Source organism: Haliaeetus albicilla, chromosome 9, assembly GCF_947461875.1.
Source record: "Haliaeetus albicilla chromosome 9, bHalAlb1.1, whole genome shotgun sequence".
In the NCBI taxonomy this organism is placed as follows: Eukaryota; Metazoa; Chordata; class Aves; order Accipitriformes; family Accipitridae; genus Haliaeetus; species Haliaeetus albicilla.
The window spans coordinates 13091377-13116924 of record NC_091491.1 but is presented as its reverse complement, the minus strand read 5'-3'; the positions used below and the strand labels follow the sequence as shown (position 1 = coordinate 13116924).

Sequence of the window (25548 nt, the reverse complement as noted above, 5' to 3'; positions counted from 1 at the left end):
CAGCTGGGGAAGTTCCGAGCCCTGCCTGAATGATGGGATCTGGCATGGGGCTATCTGCCCTCACCTCCCATGTGCAGACACCAGGAATCAGCTGAGATCACCACCACTGACAGCACAACCATTGTAACATTTCTGGGCACTCGTGTCTTGTAAGACTCTTCTCTGTATTACAGCAGTATCTCCAAGACCCAAGCTGTGCTCTGCCAGCCCGGATCGGAATGAAGCTCCTTTATCAGCCCTGCAGAGGGCCGATATTGGTGAGGGATATTGGTGGGTGACAACTGGGACATCAGCCGGCAATGTGGGCTTGCAGCCCAGAAAGCCAAGCAGCTCCTGGGCTGCATCACCAGCAGTGTGGCCAGCAGGTCGAGGGAGGGGATGCTCCCCCTCTCCTCCGCTCTCCTCAGACCCCCCCAGAGCACTGCAACCAGCTCTGGGGTCCCCAGCACAAGATACACTTGGACCTGCTAGAGCGGGTCCAGAGGAGGTCACCAAAATGGTCTGAGGGCTGGGACACCTCTGCTATGCAGAAAGGCTGAGAGAGTTGGGGCTGTGCAGCCTGGAGAAGAGACGGCTCTGGAGAGACCTTACTGCAGCTGTTCAATATATAAAGGCAGCTTGTAGGAAAGAGGGAGAGAGACTTTTGAACAGGGCCTGCACTGACGGGACAAGGGGTAATGGTTTTAAACTGAATGAGGGTGGGGTTAGCTTGGACATAGAGAAGAAATGTTGTACGATGAGGGTGGTGAGACACTGGCAGAGGTTGCCCATTGAAGCTGTGGCTGCCCCATCCCTGGAAGTGTTTGAGGTCAGGTTGGATGGGGCTTTGAGCAACCCAATCTAGTTGGGAGATGTCCCTGCCCATGGCAGGGGGGTTGGACTAGATGATCTCTGAAGGTCCCGTCCAACCCAAACCACTCTGTGAGTCTGTGATCTCAGCCAGGTTCCTATCCCAGAAACCAGAGTGTCCTTGAAGGACCTGAGATGTGCAGGTGTGCCCCTTGCCACCCTGTGCTTCAGAAACTGCCAGACCCCCTGAGCACAGCAGCAGGGCTGGAATGAGGGGCCCAGCACGTGTGCCCAGCACGCGGGTCCCATCTGTGCTCTGCCTGTGCAGCCCTTCATGCTGTGCACCTGCAAAAAGGCTAGGTGGTACGAAACTCCTTGTGTTCACCCATGGGCTTGTGGCAGCCCAGCTGGCTTGCCAAGGACATAACCGTGCCCCAGCTGTGGGACTGGCCAAGCCCAAAACTCAGCAGTAACACCACCACGTTGCAGTATCTCAAAATCCAGATACTAAAGAAAGTACAAACCACCTCCCATTCAAATACGATTTCTCAGAAATGCTGCCACCCTAATGCTCCCTCTTGATTTTGATGAGATCAAGACTTACTTAATTAAATAAAACTTTGTTTAATAGACTCTACGCACATTAACTGAGTCATTTCAATGGCTGTGGTAGCTCTGATGCTGTATGCTCTCAGCTGCCAGTCACAGGCATAATTAGAAAATCATGATGATGGGAATGGGAATGTGCTCCGGGAAGGTCATATTCTGTCGACGGTTGTACACATTTCTGACTCAGAGCTAAGATCTTCAGTACTATTGGGAAAAGGAGAAAATGAACACGTCTGCGAATACATCCACCCCAGGCAAGCCAAGACAGCAGCCTCACCAGGGGGAAGCGGTACAATTATGTATTTGCTAGAGAAGAAGCACAAATGCAGAGAAAGGAAGAGGACATTTTCAGTTGCAGTTCTCATTTAAGTGACTAATTATTTTTTTTTCCCATTCTTGAAAGACCTTGTATTTAATAAAGAAACAAACCAGCCTGGGCTGAGTAACTCCCTGCACCTGGACGGGCTGGGGCAAGCTGACAGGGAAGCAGACAAAAACCCAGGAGTGTGGGAGACAACAGGCTGCCACGAAGATGGGGACAGTCCGAGAGCTGGGCTTGTTCACCTGGGAAGGGAAAAACGAAGGGGGTTCCTACTGCTGCCTACAACTCCCCAGCAGGAGGGTGGAGAGAAGCTGGAGCCAGACCTCCTGCTGGTCCTTGGAGGTGACCTTCAGCTGCTTGCTGAAGCTTGGATGTGCACAGGGACAGGACAAGCAGTGATGGACCAAGCTGGGACACACAAAATTCAAATTAGGTATTAGGAAAAAAAATTGTCATCATGAAGGTAGCCAAACACTGGAGCCAGAGAGGTTGTGGGAATTCCATCCTTAAGGATATTCAGCATGTGGCTGGATGAAGGCCTGAGCAACCTGATCTAATGGAGCTGCTTGAGGGTACTGGAGCAGGGACCTCCAAGGTCCTTTCCCACCCATATCCACCTTTGATCTTATAAAACAATTTCACATAACTCACTGCTATGTACTTTCTCTTCTGCCTGTCAATTCAGGCTGAGGGATATACTGCAGTGACGCTATCACTGGGGACACACATGGCGAGCGGTGAGCGTGGGTGAGCATTGCCCCGAGCTGGCCACTCAGGAAGGGGACAGGACCACACGGACAGATGGAGGGACACAAGACATCAGCAACTACGGTGCCTTCCCTTAAAATATTTCCAACTGAGCAGCAGGGAGAAAACACTCCTTCTGGCTGGCTTTGAGTCACAGGACGTGTGAGGATTACTTGGCGACCTGGCAGGCACAGGCTTCCCAGACAATTATTTTCACATCCATGGCGTCTGTTTAAGTAACTCACTCAAATCTATTTAACCGTTCATGGAGAGTAACATTCAGCAACAGGAAGCTGAAGTACCACAACATCCATCACCACCGCTACAGCTGGAGTCACCCCAGCGAGCAGAGCAGCGCTAAAGGGCAAGATGTGATGTTTAAGAGGACGGGCCAGGCTCCCCACATCCTAAAGCCAACCTGGGATGTCTGCTCCACTCCTGCTGGCACTGAGCACAGCAGGGGAGCAGGGATGCCCCCATGGCCACCAGCACATGTGTGGGGCTGTGTTCCCAGTCCCCCCCTGGGAGGGGGGAGGAGGCTTTGGTCCGGGGTCAAGCCTTACACCCCTGAGAAGCCCCAGGTCTGCTGTGACCTGCCCTGGAGGGGAGCCCAGGCAGCACAGGGGAGGCAGGGGTGCAGGAAGCAGTGGGAGCTCTTTCTCCTCCCTCTGCCAACAGCAAACGGGGCACCTTGGCAAATGCCCAGCTGAGGCTGGTAACACCACTCAGCTCCAGCACAGCTTCAGCTGCTTGGGAAAGAGGAAAAACTGATTCCCTCGTGCTTCCCTTCCCCGCAGCTCTCTGAGGTCCCAAAAGCATCCCCCATGCAACAGGGAAGGGGGCAAACACAAGGAACCGGTGCCCAGAGCTGATGCAGGATGCTCCTCAGGGCTGGGGGGGGGGGGGGGGGCCGCACTCCTGCCTGCAGCCAAACACTCAGCATTGCCGTTCACCACTGTCAATAAAGGAGAAGGGAAAAAGTCTCCAAACCCGCCAGCAGCAAGCAGGAGGACAGCAGCAGGCAGGCACCAGACCTCCACCCTTCACAGTTAACTGCAGGCGACTGACACCCGCCCACCGCAGCACACCTGAGCACCACTGTGACGGTGACTTCGCACACACTACAGTTCTCAGCCGTCGAAGCTTCCTCACTCACTTGTTGTTCAGATTAATAAACCTTCACCTCTTTGCGACCTGCAATTCTTTACTGACACCAACCAACCAATGTAATAAAGTACAATTTCAAAATAATTCATAACTGAGTTACCTGACAAAGCTGTGAAGAAGGATCTTTTTGGCAAAGAGTTAGCTCTTTCAATAAAAAATTAAAGAAGATCCTGACCACAGTTCTTCCAAGGAAATTATACACCTTTCTTGCCTTAAAAATTTTCTTCTGTCTCTCGCAGGTTACCATTGATGTGCCCGTTTATCTTGGCACTTAAATTTACAAAATGTAGGGTATTTTTTAAAGGCAAATGCAAAGAGGAAGCACAGGCTTGGCAGCCCCACAAGCTACCTGATCGCTGGGAGCAAACCATAAGGAATCCTTCCTAGGGATCTACGGAATTGGTTGAAACATTTTCCATAGCGTTTCATGGCCTTAAAGTAATAAAAATTAAACCTGTTTTAAAAACTACCAGGGAGGAGATTGGCTAGAAAGACTGTTCCAGCCCCAAGCTGGGAGCTACTGACCACTCAGCCTCACCTCCACACCTGGTAAGGTCATGGGGCAGATCCTCCTGGAAGATGTGTCAAAACATATGTATGACAGGGAGGTGATGAGAGACAGCCAACACGGCTTCACCAAGGGCAAGTTGTGCCTGACTAAGCTGGTGGTCTTTTACAATGGAGTGACTGCATCAGTGGACAACAGAAGAACTACAAATGTCATCTACCTGGGAAGGGGTGGCATCCAGAGGGACCTGGACAAGCTGGAGGAGTGGGCCCATGTGAACCTCAAGAACTTCAACCACGCCAAGTGCAAGGTCCTCCACCTGGGTCAGGGCAATCCACAGGACCAACACAGACTGAGGCATGGATGGATGGATGGATGGATGGATGGAGGGCAGCTCTGCAGGGAAGGACTTTCCAGCTGAAGTCCCATTTGCCAAAAGAGATCTGGGACATCAATGACCTCTAAGCAGTCCTTCAGTTCCCAAAGGCTAATGTTACTTCTTGGAAACAGAGCTCAGGAGTCTGACACTGCAACTTATTTATTCAAGCTAAGTAAAACAAGAAGAAAAAAATTAGATGCTTGGTTTGCAAGGCACTGACTCAACCCTTTCCTAATTTTCTAGAATTTTTTTCAACTCTGATCAATACAACCATTTGCAGCATGTACGACAGAATGGGGGAGCACACAGAAGGGTGAGCAGGAGAGAGCTGCATGACTGCTGCCCCAAGCAGAGCCAGGATTGTCCCTTCCATGCAGAATCAACACAAGGAGCTCCAGCTGCTTGCTGAGCTGCAGAAATAGGACACAGCGATACTGTCCATCCACCTTCACCAGGAGCGAGAGCATGGGAGGCATCCGGTACCATTGTGAGAGCCCAGCAGCCCTGGGATTTTTAACTTCCAGCATGCCAGGAGGGACAAATCCTGCTTGAGATGCAGCAAGGAGAGATGCTGCCAGGGTTCAATGTCAGTGCAAAATGTCACAAGGCTTCTACACAGGAGCGGAACAGAGATGATGCACAGAAGTGTCTGAAAAGCCCTTACAGATCCCCTGGGACTAAGGGCGCTCCCCGAAATGCCTTGTCTGTACCATCTGGCTCTGTTTGGAGGTCATCTGCAATGGATTAAAACTGTAGCTTTTGACTTTTTAAGACATTAAAAAAGGAAGCAGGTGAGATGTTTAACTGATGTTTCTATTCCATATTTTTAGGAAATTAAAAGCTGGTTATCAGTAACACCAGTGGGACTGTGCTTATAAAATGCCCTTTTATATTAGCGATGATGGATCCTGTTTCACACATCCTGGGAACCCAGCATGGTCCTCGCAGGCTGCTGGTCCAGCCAGGCAAAGGCGCTGAGCTGCAGTCACTGAGAAGTGCAGAGTCCGAGTCCACTGGCCAGACACTGGGAGTTTTGCACCAAGAACTGGGCTTGCAATGGTGGAGTGGCCATGAGCAGCCTTGCACCCAGGAGTGCAGCATGCAAAGCCCTTTCACAGCCTGTTGATGAGCTGGCCGACGGCTGAGCTACCCACTAGGGTGTTGTCATCCTGGTTGTCCTCCTCTGACTGCTCTTGCTGATCTGGGCTGGCCTCAGAGGTGGGAGGCAAATCTCAGGATGAAAGGAGAGCCATGCTATGCATTAACTGTTTCTCATCCAGCCACACTTGTTGGTTGCTTATAATCCAGCAGCACAAATGATGGGATCAAAGTTTGCTCGCAACAAAGCATTTTGGTTTGGGGATGAACCTGTGCAAAAGGTGGAGGATACAGAGACGGTGCAGTGCAGTACCTCATTCCAGTTTCTCTTTTTTCGGAGAAAGTGTTGAGATTTCATTTTTTTCCAATTACTCACACTAAAACAACAGTTTGCAGATGGCGATGAAGAGCTAGGCCTGAAGAGGAGCCATGTAAATGCCATAACCCTGCCTGGATATTCGCGTGAGCTCAAATCCAACTTGTGCAACAACATGGTTCCCAAGATCTGCTACCAGTTCTGCCTGCAGCGGGCTCATGGAGCCACCTGCGATCACAGCCATGGAAGGAACAGTTTGCATTCAGCAGCAAACCTAGTGGGACTTGCCGCTTGCCTCCGGCATTCCCAGCCTGTCATGTCCCACACTGGTACTCCAGCTTACAGCTCCACTGGAGCTGCTGTTTCGAAAGCAGGAGGTTGCTGAGATGATGGGAAAGAGCAACTGCTCAAAGCAGGGGGAGTTTAGGAGATCTTTTAATTAATTTTTCAGCAATAATTACAGACCCTGAGTTACGATGAAAGCTGGCGATTGTAGCTCTGTTTGCACAGCTATGAGGTCCTGCTAATATGTGGCTCAAAGCAGGCAAACAGCCCAATGAAAGCACAGTAGTTTTGCACAGGACCGATCTAGTGGGCACTGCGCGGGCGAGGGCAGGCGGCTGCAGCCAGCAGCCCTGGGGACTCATCCTGGCCCATGACAGAGCTACCTCCACAAAGGGCACCCAATTAAGATAGCAAAATTTATGTGAATGAACGGCTTTGGATGGCTGCTCCCACCAGCTGCAAATGTACCCATTTGTCAGAGATCTCCAGCCCTGGCTGTTTTACAGTATCACCCGCAAGGTTTTGGGGTGCCCACCACTCCAGGAGCAATTAGCTGGCTGACGAGCAAATCACTCTTTCCCTTACCATGGCCTCCTCCTGTTTTCTTCCCAGCACCCCGTCTTCCCCATGGCTCCTCTCTGAGCCTCTCAGTCCACCCCCCATTAGCTCCAGGGTGGCACTAAATGCCATCACGAGCTGCACTCCGCGAGCACCCTGTCCCTTTGCCACCCGCTCCCATCCCGCTCAGGGCCACACGCAAAGCCCGGGGAGCTCCAGGATGGATGCAGGGTGCGGTGGGACGGCGGTGCTGGGGCTCATGGGGAGCAAAGCTAGCCCAGCCCTTCCGCAGGCACTCAGTGGGCAGAGGTACCAAGTAAAGCTGCTCAGATTTATTTTTACAACACCAAACCGCATTAATTGTCTTACCCTCCTTTAATTCTCTTGATAGAATTCCACTTCAAATACTCCATTATTTTGCCCAGAAGCAAGGTCGGGTTAATCAGTCAATAATTACCCAGCTCATTCCCTCTCTCTTTCTTTAAAAAAGTGACACTGTGCTACCTCCCAAGCTCCTGATGCCCATCAGGTATGTGGAGACTTATTAGAAATCAACACTAATGGCAGAGGCACCATCTTACTCAGCTCTTGGAAAACTTCCTGATCAATAACTTCAGGTAGACACAATCCAGCAGTGTCTATTTTTGGTACCAACTGTTTAGCAACAATCCAAATTACTGTTGGAACATAAGAATATAATCATCATAAGATACATCACGTGTTTTCTCAAACACTCAAAAGAAGCATTTCCCAAATCTTTCTGTACTTTCTGCATTATTCTCCCATTTACCATTATTAATGCACCAAAACGGCTGAGAGGTTTCTGCTCTTCTTTAAACATGTCACAAAGAATTCAGACCGTCCTTTGGGCTGGTGCTTGCTGGGTTTTCCAGCTCCATGAAACTCCTAGCTCCAGTTTCTGTGCCACTGGGAGAGAGAGAGTGGGAAAATACTCTCCTCCTCCCCACTACATACGGGAAAACAGACGAATGTAAATCAACGACAAGTAAAACTCCAAAAGTAGGAGTCACAGAAAAGTGGAAAGAATCTCAAAAGGATGCAGTCAGAATATAGTGCTTTAAATTTATTCTGTGCGTACATGATATAAAGGAGCAGGTCATGACCATCTGCACCAAAGCTTCTTGCTTTTAATCTTTTACTCAGTTCCCCTTTATCTCCTGAGACAGAAAGGGGATTGAGCCCCTTCAGCACACGTACGCCATGTTTTCATGATGGGACGATTTGCTTCTCGTTTCTACCAACCTCAAGGCCGTTGTGCTGATGCCCAGCCAGCCCCAGCACTGAGACCTGAACATGAGCAGTGCTGCTGCACAGGGGGTCCTCCCCCGCCCAGGCTGTGGCGAGGATATTTAACACTTCAGTGATGCAAATCTTTCTTCCAGGTCTGAGTAACATGAACTAGGCTGAATTTGGGATCACAAACGAGCAATTGCAATTCTCTGGTTTATTAATTGGTTTTATAACAGAGATGTCTGGGGCAATTAAATAATTCTTTTTTGTCCCGTGCTTCAATCATAGGATCACAGACTCATAGAGTGGTTTGGGTTGGAAGGGACCTTCAAAGATGATCCAGTCCAACCCCCCTGCCAGGGGCAGGGACATCTCCCACTAGGTCAGGTTGCTCAAAGCCCCATCCAAACTGACCTCAAACACTTCCAGGGATGGGGCAGCCACAGCCTTTCTGGGCAACCTCTGCCAGTGTCTCACCACCTTCGTCGTACAACATTTCTTCCCTATGTCCAAGCTAACCCCACCCTCGTTCAGTTTAAAACCATTGCCCCTTGTCCCGTCAGTGCAGGCCCTGGTCAAAAGTCTCTCTCCCTCTTTCCTGTAAGCCCCCTTTAAGTACTGAGCAGCTGCAGTAAGGTCTCCCCAGAGCCGTCTCTTCTCCAGCCTGCACAGCCCCAACTCTCTCAGCCTTTCTGCATAGCAGAGGTGTCCCAGCCCTCAGACCATTTTGGTGGCCTCCTCTGGATCCACTCTAGCAGGTCCACATGTATCTTGTGCTGGGGACCCCAGAGCTGGTTGCAGTGCTCCAGGGGGGTCTGAGGAGAGCAGAGCAGAGGGGGAGCATCCCCTCCCTCGACCTGCTGGCCACGCTGCTGGTGATGCAGCCCAGGAGCTGCTTGGCTTTCTGGGCTGCAAGCCCACATTGCCAGCTCATGTCCCATTTTGCACCCACCAGTATCCCCCAGTCCTTCTCCACAGGGTGTTCTCCCTTCTCCCCTCCCTCCTCCAGTCTGTGCTGTTACTGGGGATTGCCTCGACCCACATGCAGGACCTTGCACTTGGCCTGTTTGAACTTTGAGTTTCACATGCCTTGCTAGCACTCTGGCTGTATACTAAAGCACGTTCACCCATCCTTCCCTTTTTATCCTTGCCTCCTTCAGGAGGATGGCTCTGATCCACCCTCAGGCAAGCGCTCATCCTGTGATGAGTGTGGTGACCTGGCTGCGCTCTCCACCACCCCTCAGCACTCCAGCCCACGTTGCTTTCTCCCCAGGCCAGAAATAGCACTCATTTATCTGACCCTTTTCTAGAAGGCTGTCACTGAATGCAACCCCAGCTGAATCAGACTGAGTTAAAAAAAAAAATCATTATAAAAAAAAAAATTCGTTTTGGACCTCTTCAAACCCCAGCGCCCAGCACAGGAGGCAGAGCTCTGGAGGGCCACTGACCATCCCAGGCCATGTCAGATGCTGGTCTACAGGACTGCACAATCATACATGCCACAAGCCTACATCAGGACCTACATCAGAGACCTCCCCTGGCCTGTCTGGTGGACCAGTCCCCCTGGGCAGGGGCAGGAACAGCTCTCCTGGGAGCAGAGGGCTCCCAAGTGGAAGGTCCCACAGGTCCACCAATGCAGCTCAGTTCTGCATGACCCACCATGGGCGCAGCAGTTGTTTGACCCAGGACACACAATGGCTCCTCCCAAAAGCAGAGGTACCCTGAATGCCATATTTAAATTGTTCAGCATGAGAGAGCAAGTCCAACCTAAAGAGTCTACACCAACGAGGGGCCCTGGCCACTGAGCAGAGTGAAGGGTGGTGGAGCAGCAGGGCCTGATCGAGGGACTGGGTCCACAGAAGGAGGGAAGTCCTTCAACCCATGGACAAGGTGATGCAGATCACATACAGTGACCCCATTTGGACAAAGAGAAACAGGGCTTCGTGCAGAAGGGCAGCCAGCCAGGGAATTGTGGGAAGGTTATTTTTAGAGTTGCACATTTCCATGATAAAGAGCAAGTATTACCTCTAGCTGGAAAGAAAAGTTTTTCTAGCACTGGTGGAAAAAAATGACCCAAAGAAGTCCTACCACCTGGAGCTTCAGCTGCGAGAGAATGCTCTTCAAGACACTGTTATTCATACCCAAAGCAGCATGTGCAAACTAAAAGCCCCAGAAAGCACCCACCAAAGAGTTCAGGCATCTCTGCTGCCCAATCCAGAATTTTTTTCTTAAAAAAAAAAGGCCTGATTTATATTTTTAAACACGGACTGAAGTGCAGGGAACTGTGTGACTGTTCACTCAACTCCTGCTTAGATTTTGGCTAACATGCTGGGAGCAGCACCATTAGGTCCAAGGGAAGAAAACATGCAGGCAGGACATGGTGGCCAGAAAGGGCTAAAAGTCATTCCACAGCCGCTGTCGCCTGCAGCTGACTGTCTCCTGCAGCCATCAGCCTAGTTTATTGGTTGTCTGGTGGTTTCTTCAGAATCCACTAACTCATGGAAATAGTATAGACTAAACTTCCAAGCTGGAAGGTATAACTATGTCAGCTTACTCCAAAAGATTTTAAGTGGATCCAACAGCAGCCGAACTGCTGAGGCTTTCGTGCTTCCCAGTGTGATGCCTGCACCATGATGGAGGAGGAAGGATGAGCACTCTCACCCTCTGCTAGGTAACTGTTTTGCTCATGGATGCATGAGTTACAAGTTATGAGTTGCAAGTTATGAATGAGAGAACTTCTGAGTTAGAAACTCCATGAGTTAAGTGATGGATTAGTGAATTCACATTAGACTACTCTGTGCAAAGGGTATTGAGCTTTGTTTGTCTTGTTTGCTTTCTTTCCGAATGAGCTCATAAAATAAACTTTAATTTACAGAGTACATTATTGTCCTGTGATTTTGAGAGATCCAAATGTCCCATGACAAACTGCGTTGCTCGTGGCCTGTTCCCAGGCAGGCTGGCTGGTTGTTCTGCTGTTGTGGGTCCCAGTCTCCCTCACCCCTGACTCTCCCCATTCTCCCCACCCTGGGCCCTGAACAGGGCAGTGGCCATCTGATAGCTCCCAACCTCGGCTGGAGCTTCCATCAGAAGGTTTGCTAGGGCAACACTCTCTCCAGGTCAACCAGTCATTGCAATCTGCAACTCTGTCAGGTGTCAGAGCAGATTGCTTTGGGCACAGGGAGGCCAGGAAGGTCCCTAAGAGCCACCCACTGCATGGCAGCCTGCTGCATCTCCATAAAAAGCAACCCATGAACAATCATCATAATGCATTTAATCAACAAAGGGAAATAGACTTTGGTGATCAGAAAGCTTTAGCAGCAGCCCAGGTCACTGAGTGTCGCTAAAGAGGCAATAGGAAAGGGATGGGGAATCTCAAAAAGGGAAAAAATCCATCTCACAGGGCTAGGCACTTGCTCAAGTATCTTTTTCATAGAGTCATGGACTCAACAGAATGGTTTGGGTTGGAAAGGACCTTCAAGGATGATCCAGTCCAATGCCCCTGCCAGGGGCAGGGACATCTCCCGCTAGATCAGGTTGCTCAAAGCCCCGTCCAACCTGACCTCAAACACTTCCAGGGATGGGGCAGCCACAGTTTCTCTGGGCAACCTCTGCCAGTGTCTCACCACCCTCATCGTACAACATTTCTTCCCTATGTCCAACCTAAACCTTTTTGCTAGGCCACTGGTAGGGACAGTGCTGGCCCGGGCTACCAAGCCCTGCCAAGCCCCTGCTGCGACCATCCACGGAAAAGCCAGCTCTCCCTGACTTCGGGAACTGGCTTCATTCACTGAGGCTGGCGTCACCCAGGGCCATGGTCAGGGCGAGCAGGTGACCGCAGTGGTAAAGCAAGGTTTGGTCCACCCATCCTCTCCCGCACCCATGTCTCTAAACATAAAAGCAAGCCAGTTCCGTGCCTTCATGTGAGACGTGTGCTGGGGCTGAGCCCTCTTCCACGATCCCCGTGACAAGGCTGCCTTGCTCTTTTCTTTGTTTGTTAATTTACAGAAATCAAAAACAAGTTGTTCCTGATCAGGAACTTCCCCTGATCCGTCTCAGGAGCACGAGATTGCACCCACCGCTGGCTGGAGACTTCCCTCCCCATGCAGGGCAAGCACATCAGCAGCCCCTGACCAGTCCTCCCTGCCACCATTGCCCAGTTCTCCCCAGCACCTCCCCAGCAACCAGTCCCTGCAGCTCCTGAGACGCTGCTGCTTGTGAGCTCTTCCCAGCTTCCCCCCACCCTTGCTGCCCGAGCCGGCAGGAGCCCGGCAGCTGGCGGCTGCAGGCAGTGCCAGGAGCTGCGTGCTGTGGCAGGCAGGGCCGACGTGCTCTTCAGCATGCTCGCTGCAGCCTCCCACTCCTCCCCAGCATGGCGTCAGCTGCCAGCGTCACCAGCGTGTCAGCAGCTGCCTTTTCCACAGTGCTCATTAACTCGTCAGAGGGGAACTCTCCCCTCCAAGAGAGGATGGAACAGGGAATCCCAAAAGCAAGGGGACCACTGTGACCAGCAAACCTTGCTTGCTCCCTGCTTCACCGCTCCAAACTTGCGGCATTGTCCTTGCTCAGTGCCCCTCAGAGAAGGCCACGTTACCTTTGACTGCTCAAAATAAAAATGGAGAAACTAGGAATGGTGGTAGAATGGGAGGAAAACCAACTTGTCTTTAACAAGGAAGATGAAACAACACAGTTTGAATGAACAGAAGATAACAGAGACCCTACAAAATTACTGCAAAACAATGCAAGGATGTGTCTGGACTGTACAAAAAGGAAGGGGAAAAAAGGATGGATGCAGGTCTGGGATTGCACAGACCAACTGCCAAGTACTCATTTTCCCTCCTCAGCTCCTGCATAGGAAAAATTTTTCTATACTGTCTCATGGTGGCCCCCACGCTTCCTCCTTGGCACCGACTCACTCGTTCCCTCCTGGCCCCACATCTCAGCAGCCTCCTCCAAAGCCCTCCTCCTGCCGCTACATTGGACATGTCTTGCTCCCGCCATCCATCTCCCTTAATTACAGCTTCCCAAGCCTGTTCCCTCTCTGCACGCTGGAATTCACCCTCCCCTGCCATATCACTCTCCAGATTCCTTTCTTTGCTGGGATTTGCCTTCCCCATTTGCAGTGCTGCTCACTCTTAGCTAATTACCTAGCACAACAGCAGGTTCTGCCCTGCCAGCTTTGCCCTAAGCATCTGCTGTTGGCAGCTGGCTGGCCAACCACCGCTACCTGCCTAATCATTTGCAGACTTAAACAATCTCTTTAAAATTTAACTACTATGCAAGTGAAGCCGCCTGCAAGCACCCACAGCCCCTGCTGCCAGGCAGCTGGGCAATCCCACGCGTCTCGCCGAAGAAGGTCCTCATGCAAGAGCATTGCCCAAAGCTTACTCTCCCCAGGACCTCAGCAACCCCAATATGGCCAGGAGAGCCCTTCTCCTGCCCAGGAAGGGACATCCCTCTCCCTGCAGGGTGGTATTTCTACCTTTTAGACAGCAGGTTTTGTATTCCCTGGGGGCAGTCCTTGGGGAAATCTCATACTGGGGTGCCTTCTAAATGTCTGTGGCCACGCCCAGGGCATCCTGGGTCACAAGACATGGCTGTGTCCCTCACCCTGTGCACTACAGTCATGGTGCATCCTGGTCTTTCCCACCAAACCCTAATAGACAGAGGCTTTTCCGCATCAACTGCCTTTTTCCAAGTTATCCTTCACCACATCTCTGGCCCCTTGATCCAAACCAAAAGCACTCATATGCAGGTGTGGGGCTGCTCCATACAGAAAACACATGGCCATTGCCCACACTTTGCATCAAGACGTGCACGCAGTTCTACAGCAGCTCTTGCAGGGACAGCAATGTTTTCCTCCAAGACTGCAAAGCTCAACTCTAACTCTCAGTGAATGACAGCTTTCATACACACAGGTGACGCTCAGGAAAGACAGCAGAAACCTCCAGCTGTTGCAGATGTGAAAAAGGCACTGCTGCTGAGCGCACTTCAGTGGGGTGGATCTAACACAGCTCAGAAGCAAAATTAGCTTCAGGACAGGTGAAGGTTTTAATCAAAGCAAAATGTGTAAGGAAGGAAAAGTGGCAAGGAGAGTGTATCTTTGGTTTTCCTGCAGTATGTAGCAGCCAGAGGCTAGGCAGGGATGTACAGGTATATCACACTCGTGCCACCAGGCTGGACACAGGGACCAGATGATTAAAGATTCAGAGTCAGACTGGGGAAAAATGATGAATGACTCCCATGGTGGGGGTCACTCCTGGGTCAAGTTCAATTCAGTATTTTCATTAAGAGCTTGCAGGCTGGAGGAAAATCCACTCACCGGCTCACAGAGGTGGCACAGAAGAGCTGTGCTTTCTTCACCTATCTGATTTAAAGACACACTTGATTAATGACAAAACCAGGCTAAAAATCAATTACAGAGATACTGAAAAAGGATAAATCTCGGCTGGTTCCCATGGACAGCAATAATCTAATGGCCAAATACAACTCCAGGACCTTGTATCCACTCATACACTGGGAGGAGGTTACATGAGAGCCAGCAAGGAAGGAAGCAGCCAGTGGCAGGATGATTCATGCAGGGATCGAAGACATTTTTTTCTTGGGAAACAACAAATCTGAGCAGGACTCAGGTAGACAACTGCCTCTCCGAGCTCAAAGCAGCTCAGAGGATGGGCAGTGCAGACAGAAGGGGCCTGTGATCCCACCTCCAAACACAACATCAACGCTGTATCCCAACAGCACTTCCACATTTCCCAGATGAGGATGTACCAGGAGAAAATTAAGTGCAACAGAGGCCAGAAAGCAAGATTTCACCCATGGGAGGTCTGGAGATGCCACCTGATCACTGCATGTGGGCACTGGCCCATGCAAAAGCTGCTCACACACAGAGCAGTCTGAATACTACCTAATCTCAGCAAAAGATCTGGTTAATCCAATTTTCTGGAAGTACTTGGCGTCCACTAATGCTTGGCTTGCCTGCTTCTTGCAGTCTGTGGATAGTTAATCCCCTGTTCAGTCCCCTCCTTCTGGGGTCAAGGGATGATCAGGATTTCCCATACCAGCCTTAGCCAGGCCACAGGACTGCCAGACTGGTGCTGGGACAGGGACTGCACTCAAATGCTGTGTTGCAGAAGATACGACACCTGTGTGCAATGGTCAGGCAGGGACAGGTTCTTATTGTTTCCATCTCGGTAACTAATAATGGTCTCCGAACTTCTGAAGGCCAGACACTAGCTATCACCAGACATGGTCCACTTGATAATGAAGATCTGTATCCTCAAGAAGTCTTCTCTGATCCAAGCTCGCATGCTCTGGACCAAACTAAGCACCAAATCTGCACTTGCGTCATCAGGAACCTCCACTGACTGGGGCCCCGCCTCTTTCATGGAGGACACATCACCCAGCCAACTTCTTTGGCATGGCAGGATTTCAGTCTTTCCTGCTTTTGACCTACCACAGTCTCCAGAGGTGGAGCAGAGGTCCATGCCAATATCAACCAGCCTGTGGTTCTGTAAGGAAAGGGTTTTTTACTGGTGACTGATCACAGGTCACCCAGAGATGCTGTGGAGTCTCCATCCTTGGAAATATTCAAATACCGTCTGGTCATGGTCCTGGGCAACCTGCTCTAGGTGACCTAGCTTGAGCAGGGATGTTGGACCAGGTGACCTCCAGAGGTCCCTTCCCACCTCAGCCAATCTGTGATTCTGTGAAAATAAGGAGCTGTAGTGCCCTGTGATGTATCAGACCAGACAAGAGAAGCTGCTGTGCTGTGTGTTTCATGAAATCTGTGAAAAGCAGCCATGTCACAGGATGTCATGGCTGCAGAACATCACCTGTCCCCATGCAGCACCACTGATGCTGGTCCCTGGGCTGGGGGGTAAGGGGAGGTAAGGGGGACAGCCTGCACCTTGCTGGACACATGCAAAGGGGTACCTCCTCATCCGGAGACTATCTGAAGCAGATGGGAGGAGACCCAATAAAGCAAGGAGGTGTCATTAACAGAAATTGTTCAAGAACGAGAGAAAATGCCTTACAGAAAGAGATTCCAGAGCCCAAGAGAAGACTGTCTTTGTTACAATCTGCTATCACCTTACAAGGAGGAAGTGCTGAAAACCGAAGAGCTGGTTAGTCTTCGCCATGTCCTTATATCAAGACCTTGATCTTCTGGACCACCTCCTTTGTCAAACTCAAGTTACCGAGTTCAGTGGAGGAAGAACCATGACAAACACCACAGCTCAAAGCATACGGGTGCCCAGGCAGCACCGCAGTCCTGACCAACCCTGCACCATTTGGTTAGAAAACTCAGACAACCCCCCCATCCAAGCCTGACTAAACTAAGTGGCTGGCTTTTTCACTGTATGTTGTAACTGACCATGTGCTGCAACACATGATGCTCTTCATCCTCTTCCCTGGACAGCCTGCACACCACAGGAGTAAGGAATAACCAGCAATATGCAGCAGCAACACACTCAACAAGGATGCGAAGTCCAACGGCTGGAGCAGTGCTGCTGATCCCGCAGCACTCTATGGCCAGACGGCTCTGAAGGGGTGAATCTACGTAATGTTTTTTGGCAAAAAAAATCCAGAAGTTTCACAGTGAAAACACCATCCAGAGCAGTAACAGTTAAGGTTGGTGCTGCCTTTCAGTATCAGTTACACAGGCAAACACTGGCAAGGACAGCAGTTCCCCTTCTGGCACACCCACTACCTCATCTGGGACAAGCCCATTTCCTCTTATCATTAATTATTACACATTAGGAGCCTGCAAAGTTTTAATAGCCAATTACAAAGCTCTTCCTAGTTCCTAGCAACCTTCTGCTCCCACACTGCAGAAGACACTGTGCAGCAGATAAAGCCCCCAGCCCCCTGGACAGGCACTCCGGCACCCCAACAGCATGGAGAGATGGGGGCCAGGACTCTTCCCCACTGCCAATGCTTTCCCCAAACAGACACAAGTGTGAGGCTGGGCAGCACAGGAGGGGAGGACACGGCTCACAGCAGAGGCCCTTCCTCTGCCAGCAAGGGTGAAGAGCTTTGCAACAGCTTTTATCTAGCGCTTTCCCAGTGCTTGCTCCAAGCCATGCTCTAATGACATTTTAACGAGCCCTCAGCAGGTACGCATCCCTGCGTGACAACGAAGGGCACTCGCCTTGACCACACACACAGCGGTGGTTTGTCAACACCATGACTGGGCTTTGCCTGCTCGCTCTTGACATTTCAATAGCTTCTGCAGGAGCTATTTTTGTCCACCCGCTGTGTGGTCTCTGCTGAGGGCAGGGCTGCTACACAGGCAGCGAGAGGAAGGAGGAGGCGAGGGAGGATGCAGGAGTCGAAGCCCCCAGACAGAAGCTCGTGGCAGCAGCAGATGGTGCAGATGAGCATCGCTGCCAGCAGGCTCATCCCGTGGCCCACCTGCACGGTGTCCCTGCCTGCACAGGCTGCTCGAGATGAGGGCAGATTTGCTTACAGCCTGCCCCAAGCTGGGGGGTTGCAAACCCCCACAGTGCTGTCGTGAAGGAGGACATGGAATCACCAAAACCAACCCCGCCAACTCCCTTCCTACTGCCCCCGGCAGCAGCAGCACCCTGCACATCCCAGTGTGGGTGCACAAAGGGTGAGCCTGCACCAGAGCAGGAGCAGTTCAGCAGAAAGCCAAGGAGCCTGCACAGCATCTGCCTTTAGAGGATGAGGGTAGAGAGCACATCTCACTACCAGGAATGGAGCCTGGGGGCAACAGCTCAGGGTTGGCCATCAGCACCACCCTGGTGCACTCCACCCTGTCTGGGCATGGTTTTGCCTGCACGCAAAGCAGGATGGATTTTACATTTGCATTCATTCAGTGATGTTAATTATGAGTCCCAGGCACATGTAACGAAGGAGAGGTTTCCAAGCCCCAGGTCCCACCAAGCCAGAACTGCTGCCTAAAACTCCAGGTCACACTTCAGGCAGCCTTGGACAGTTCACAAGTTAGTGCCTTCATGTAACTTATTTTGGTCTTTTACTGAATTCAAAGTTTGGAAATAGGAAGAGGTTACTGGCTGAACACCAACCCCAACAGCCAAGCATCATGGTCCTCCTGCTAGAAACAGAGCTAGGCGGGCTCATGCCTCAGCACCAGTACTCCCCACTGCCAGGGACACCGAAGCAGCTGTCTGCAAGAAGGCACTACCGCAGGCTCACAAAAGCCTCCTTCCATCACAAGAATCTGGATTTTTCACATAACAAATTACTTCAATCACAAAAATATGGATTTCTTTCCATTCCTTCTGTTGCTCACAACCAGCAAGCTGATGGGACTCCATTCCCAGCCGCTCCATCCATATTAGTCACCACCTTTCCCACCAGCAGTGTGTTCAGACAAGGACAGAGGCTGGTCCCAATGGGAAGCCTTTCAGCAGCAAAGTTAACTACTAGATTCTTCACTTCAGGCTGCTGAAAAAAGCAGCTCAGAACTTCTCTAGTGAGAGAGCAAGAGCTCCCCAGGGTTCGGATGCTGCGAGCAACACCCTGCTCAGAGCTGGTACAGAAACGGGTCCACTGTGGAAATGGAGCTACGATGGCATACACTGGTGACTCCTTTTAGATAGCATTTTTTCACATAAAACTGAACAACAGGACAAACAAAAAAGAATATGAATGAGGGTTTAGATATCACTTTATTTTATTTGCAATTAAAAGTAAAAATTACGCATCCTTCCACAGCTAAATCTTGACAGCAGCTCCATTTGACATGGCTCCACCACTGCAGAAGTGGAACTGCTAAGCAGGATCTTCTTAAAACTCAGAGGAAAATGAGGTGGGTGATATTCTGCTTACGTTTTTCAAATTGCTTTCCCACCAGGCTGCTTTCCTGTAGCACCATAAGCTATTAAAAGCCCTTGCAGTACACTGAAGGCACAGAATTATCTTCCAGATTGGGAGCTCCAGATTCATCTTGGTCACGGTGAGATGTATAATCCACACATGGTGCCATTACCCACTCTAAGCACTGTCTCTGCAAGAACCCAGATGGATGCCAAGAATAAGGCACTTCTTATAGCTGTAGCATTTTTAAGAGACGTTAACATGCCTTGCATAAAAGTGTCCTAATTTCTGACTTGGGCTGAACGCACATGAGTCACTCAGCTGCATTATTCTCAAAGCCTATACCTGTACAGAAAAATCCCAGCTTCTCTCTCACATACCCAACCTGCTTAGCAAAAAGGGCATTATAAAGGCATGGACATGCTAGTTTTTTCTTCATGATTCAAAACCTTTAAGCTCTCAATGGAAAAAATGTTACTACACATATCATTTCCAAACACTTCGCAAAGAGCACTCCTCAGCTTAGGATGACACATACATAGTGTCATCTTCTACCATCACCACAGGCTGATGCCTTTACAGGTGACTCTGTGCTCAGAAGGACCTTGGCCCCAAAAACCTGGGAATCAGCATGAGGTTTGAATTGTCTTTCATCAAACAACAGTAGGTGGGGTGACAAGAAGCAACACAGAGACACCAGTGCTTCTTCCAAGCTGAGGTACAACAGGGAAGAATTCTCCACCCACAATGACAGGGCTTTACTGCCTGCATTTGGAGAGCAGATTTGGCATCTGGCTCTTTCTGCCGTTCCTCCTATAGAAAGAGGCTGCCTTTCAAGTGTCGACATTGCCACCTCTTCTTCAAAATGTTCTCGCTATGCTAAAAAAGAACAAGAAAGGAAAGGACCAGTGGAGGTCGCATCGGCTACGGTTTCTCACCAGCAGCTTTGGCCGACTAAGAGAACTTCATAACTTCAGCCTCGTTTCTTCAATGGAAAAGCTTCAAAGAGAACACCTGCCTATCTGGGAACAGCGTCACACTGCAGCCAGGAAGAGCAAGGCAGCATCACAGGTTGCTCCAACAAGCCAAAGGCAAAGGGAGCATAGAAAAAAACCTTCCGTCATGTCTGCCCCTGCTCTGCTTTTGACCCAGAAACATTTTGGGAGAAATTTGGGGGGTTCTATCCAGTGATTAATTGAAGTAACCACAGAAACAAACCATCTATACTTCTTTGCTCTAGATAAACACTAATGAACACTGAGCTTCCCCAACTGCTCTCAGGGCTCCAGAGACTCCTCAAGGGGTCAGCTCCTTCTTGAACCCAGGTGCTCTTTATCTGAGGTTGAGGGCCTCTTTCTGCTGAGCCTTTTTACGATTACATCTTTAAAAGATTAAAGACCAATAACTGTTTGAAGTGGAAATTAAGACCTGAAGATAAAAACAGTGAACTTGAAACCCTTCAACACAACCTGTCCAGTTGTAATAGCCCAACTGTTTATTACATTTCTGAAATATTAATATAACTCTAAACCTTTTCATGTTGCAGTAAAAAGCCAAGCAATATTCAAAGCATCAGCCACAGGCATGGAACGAGTGATGGTTTCACGTCACGGCACTAGAGAAAGGCTGGAACTGACACAGGCTCAAGTCTGCACATAGGCACATCAGGATTTGATTATTTTCCATCAAAACTTTCCCCAGGAGCTGTTCCCTTTGTGGCTGCGGTTAGAGGGACCAAATAAGAAGTTTCAACACTTGTACCCACCACTTTTGACCAGACCTGAGAGGGAAAGGCTTCCAGCAGGCTCAGACTGGGACCAAGGAGGTAACAGCTAAGAGAACACCAACAAAGAAGCTGTTGGGTTGTAGGAAATGGCACACACACCCTCGCACGCACACAGGCACAGTCAACAGCTGCTTTAGAGATAGTTTCCACCAAAACAGACTAAAACAGTATCAAGGGCATTTAAATTAACATCTCTGACCTGACCTGTCTCAGATGGGGTCAGTGAATGGGTAGGGTGCCCACAGGGTGGGTCCTCTGCATGGGGACAGTGGCAAAACTCTGCTGCGTGGGATCCAGCATGGGACAACCTTCTAGCTTGCTGACTCACCAGCACGCTGGGTGGTGGGAAGGAGACAGTACAACAGCCAGGTCCGGGCAGCAACTGCTATAGGAAATTATCAGGTCAATGCACCTCTTGATGGCCTCCAGCTCTGACTGGGGTGCACGTGGAGAAAACAGAAAGGCTCTAAGTACAACTGGGCACATACAAAGCCTTCCACAAGAAGGCTGCATGTGCACCTGCCTGAAATAGGGAACACCTGTGTTTTATCACAGGGACAGAACACCAGTGCTTTTCTCTAAAGCAGAGAGTGAATCCTGTATGGAGATCCCTTGCTATAAAGTGGAATAATGCTAGTTAACAAATAACCAGAATTCTCACTTATCCTGTGCTCCTCCTTGCAGCTTTCACCTTGTCCAAGATAAAAGGTTTCACCTTGTCCTGGATAAGAGTCTTCTCATCCTTATTGACATAACATAGCTGGACTCAGTACCCAGGGTACCAGGCAATCCCCCTCAGCCACCAATAACGGGAGCACAAGAAAGCTCAAAACACAAGAGCAGAGATGCTTTCCTCAGGTGAAGCCCTTTCCAACACAAGGTGCAATGTCTCAGCACTATTTCACATCTCACCTCTGTGCTGCATGACTTCTCCTCTGGCTGATGACCAAGTTGTGCAGTCATCAGTACTGCAGACATCTTGCTCCCATTTCCACAGCCTGCCTCCGGGCAGTGCCACCAGAGCGGGGACACCAGGGAGGTCTTTATCTCCCCTGTTCCTCAGTGCCACGCTTGTAAATGGGACAGGAGCTGTACTTCCTTTCCCATGCAGAGTTATTTTAGATTTACAGGTCAAAATGCTACTACCTAAGCACCACTACCAGCCGTGACAACCTCTGGCAGTTATCTGAGCAATGAATGATGGATCACTCTTCTTATTAGAAGTGCACAAAGAAGTGGTTCACAAAGGGCTGGAGGCTTGTAATAAATAATATCTGCACAAGATCGTCTTCAGCTGTGCGCACATGAGTATTTACAGATCAGAAGCCAAGTTCTGACCTGTTGGATTCTAGACCAGTTGATTAATTATTTACCTCTAAGCTAATTAATCATCCATTAACTCTTCGTGAGCTCTTCTACCAGTAGGGTACGCTCATGAAGTGACTCAATAAATGCTTCTAACATCTACAGCTTCATACAATTAAGAAGAAAAATCTTCCATGGGAGAGCCCCAGGCCAGAAATCAGAGGCGGCCACATCCCAGCTGCATTTTATCTTCTTTCCCTGACAATTATTTGGCCCTGTCTGATTATAATGCCCTCCATTATCCACCACGTGGTGCCCACAACAGAGTGCTTCTCCAGACAGCGCTTTTTTTTTTACTCACAGCCAAAGCAGCTCTTTTATTTGCATTTTTGCTAATAATCTGATAACTCGATTAGGAAAATAATACAGTTCTGCTCCACCTCTGTGGGGCCTGGAAACTCATTAACAGTGCTAGGAAACTGCAAGAAGCTTAAACCTATTAAGTAGGCTCTGCTGGCATTAAAAGGAAGCTCAAGATTTATGCTGCCTGTCCTCAGAAAACATTTCTCTCTAGCAGACCTGCAGAAACTGAGGCAGGATCAGTGAGGGGGAGAAATACCACCATGAGGGAAGCATCAGGGCCGTGTACAAGCCGTGCTCTCCTCTGAGAGCCTTCAAACCTAGTGCTGCCCCGCCAGAGCCTCTGCAGTCTTCCTGCCAGCAATAATTTTTCCCATTTCCCCAACCAAATGTAAACTAAAGGCCTCCCAAACCCCAAAGCTCTCAGGTCTAGGGTGTTTCTGCTGCAATGCCATAGCTCATCACCACTTTGCTTCCCATGTGAAGCATTGTCATCAGCATCTGCCAGCAATGCACAGGTTCCCCACTGCTATTTAACTCTATTGATACTCACGGTTTCTTCTGTCAGAGAACTTTTCTTTATAGCTTAATTTGAGGCTATCATTCAGCAGATCTCCTGGATGGCAGAAATGCTGTGAGAAGTCCCCCTATAACCCTACAGCAAGATCCTCCATCCTCCAGCCCCTTCAATGCTCTTGTTCTGCTACCTACTCTGCACATGAGTTCAAACACCCTTGCACCCCGCTCCCACACCCAGGGTCTTTCCCACACACCACTCACCTCAATCTGCTCATTAAACTGGGACTTCAGACTGAGATTTTTAAGGGGATTTGGTGTCATACACATGGCTGACAAGTCCCTGATTTGAGGTCCTTGCCTGCCTGCACTGTGGTGTGACACAGCTGCCACATGGGGCTCAGTCCCAGTCCCCCCAGTAATGTCACGTGCCTGTCCGGAGCCCAAAACATTTGTTTCAGAGTCCTCTGAGCAGCAGGAGGCAGGAGCTGGTCATCTGTTCATCTCCAACTCTGCAGGCTCAGTGCTGGGGGAACCCATGGTCCAAACTCCTAACACTGGGAATGTAAGAAATAGATCCAAAAGAGACGGGGATGTCACCTGGCTGTCACCCTTCCACCACAGCAGTTCCATCACATGCCTGGCAGTTCTGCAGCTGCTTGAAGAGAAACCTCCAAGCAAGCCCCCAGCCAAGTCCTATGCAGGGTGACACCTGGGACACACACAACAGCTTTTCTCACATGGGCGCAACTGTGGATCACCTCATTTCCATCCTAAATGTGGCTGCCGTCACCCCTGCTCTCCTGGAGCACTTCTACGTGGCACCCCTCTCCTGGGGGCACAACTGGCATCGGCGATGAGATCTCACAACGTACTCAAAGTCCTCATCGAATAACAAGCACCACGAGCCTGCTCAAGAAGTGGGGTGTCAAGCCAAGACCTCCAGCATCCCCCAGACTCTGATGGGGACCCCTGTGACAACCATGATTTCAACACCCAGGACCACAAAGGGGATGATTTCAACACCAGACTGAAGCCTCTGCTGGTCACACATATCTGGCTGCCACTCACTGGATCCCCATCATTGGAAGTGTTCAATGTCAGGTTGCACGGGGCTTTGAGCAATCTGCCCCCATGACAGAGGGCTTGGACTGGATGATCTTTGAAGGTCCTTTCCAACCCAAACCATTCAGTGAGTCCATGATTCTGCGGGGAAACCCAAGCCGCTACAGCCTGCACCGGGTGGCAGTTGTGCAGGCCAAAGGAGGTGACCACTCAGCTCCACCGCACCGCAGGCAGAGCCCAGAAAAGGGCAAAAGCACCCAGTTACTAGCATGAGGGGCAGAGGACATTTCTTCCAAAGCAACCAGGCTGCTCCCATCTCTCCCTCAAGTATTGGGATAACATCCTGGCCATGACACTGAGCTCAGCATGGTATCACCTCTCCTCCCCACTCCCTCCCCTGCATCCCACGGCCACAAACTGCTCTTCTCCCTTTCTGCAGGGAGGACCCAGCTCGTCCCTCCGCCGTGCTGTGCCCACCCCCTGCTCCACAGGCACCAGCTCCCTCTTCCCGCAGATGGCTCAGCTGAGCTGTACTCAGTGTAGCTCAGGGACAACTGCTCTCAGCTTGCATTTCATGTTGAAGCTGGCTGTTTCCATATCAGGTATCAAAAGGGCTTGCATCCACAGAACAGCTGCTTTTTCAACTATGTGGTTGAGTCTGGCTCTGTCTTCTTCACACCCTTCCACCATGTGTTCATGCTGATCACCACCATGAACCCAGCACCTCAGCCAGTTTGCAATCCACCTCACTGTCCACTTATCCATTCCATACTTTGTCAATGGGGATATTATGGGAGACAGTGTCAAAGTCTTGCTAAAGCCAAGACAAACAACACCTGCTGCTCTCCCTGCACCCACCGAGCCAGCCATCATAGAAACTATCAGGTTGGTCAGGTGCTATTTTCCTTTTGTAAACCTGTGCTCCAGATCACCTTCTTGTCCTTCGTGTGCCTGGAAACAGTTTCCAGGATTAGTTGCTCCTTCCCAGGTGTCGCAGGGAGGATGACCAGCCTGGAGCTCCCCTGATCCTCCTCCTGGCCCTTCCTGAAGACTGGAGGGACATTTGCTTTCCTCCAGTCCTCAGGCACCTCCCTGATCACCATCAGCTTTCAATGATAATTGCAAGTGGCCTCACAATGACGCCAGCCAGCTCCCCCAGCACCATGGGTGCACTCCATCAAGGACTCCAGATCTGTGTGCACCATTCTGAAATGTTCCCAAACCTGATCCTCTTCAACTGAGGGTCAGTCTTCACTAATCCAGACTTTCAAAGTGATCTCAGGGGCCCTTCCTGACCTCCCGCAGTTTTGTTTAAAGCCCTCCAACAGGACTGAGTTCCTGCAGTGCCGACCTCCCAAAGTGAGCAACTATTTCTTATAAAAATCTTTTTTAAACATGAGCTAATGCCTTTACTGTACCCAACCGCCTCTTCCCCCCATCACCAGAGCCAGAGAGAATCAGCACCATCCGGCTGCTGGGAAGACACTTCTTTGCTGCTCATCCCTGCCCTGGTGCAGGCACCGACTCAGCAAAAATTACTTGTTTTCAGAAATACTTCCACTTGGCAAACAATAAATACAAGTCCCCTGAGTCAGTGACCACCAGCAGATACTCGCCCCCAGCTCCATCAGAGCATCCCCCCTCAGGGGACAAGAACGTATGTTTTAAGGTCTACTTGATTACT

At 50.3% G+C, this 25548-nt stretch overlaps 1 protein-coding gene across 2 annotated transcripts in view; it reads right to left on the bottom strand.

The window, feature by feature from the left end:
* The window catches only part of STX1A (syntaxin 1A), a 94419-nt gene that overhangs the window by 31427 nt on the left and 37444 nt on the right, over nucleotides 1–25548 (bottom strand). The window lies entirely within an intron of this gene.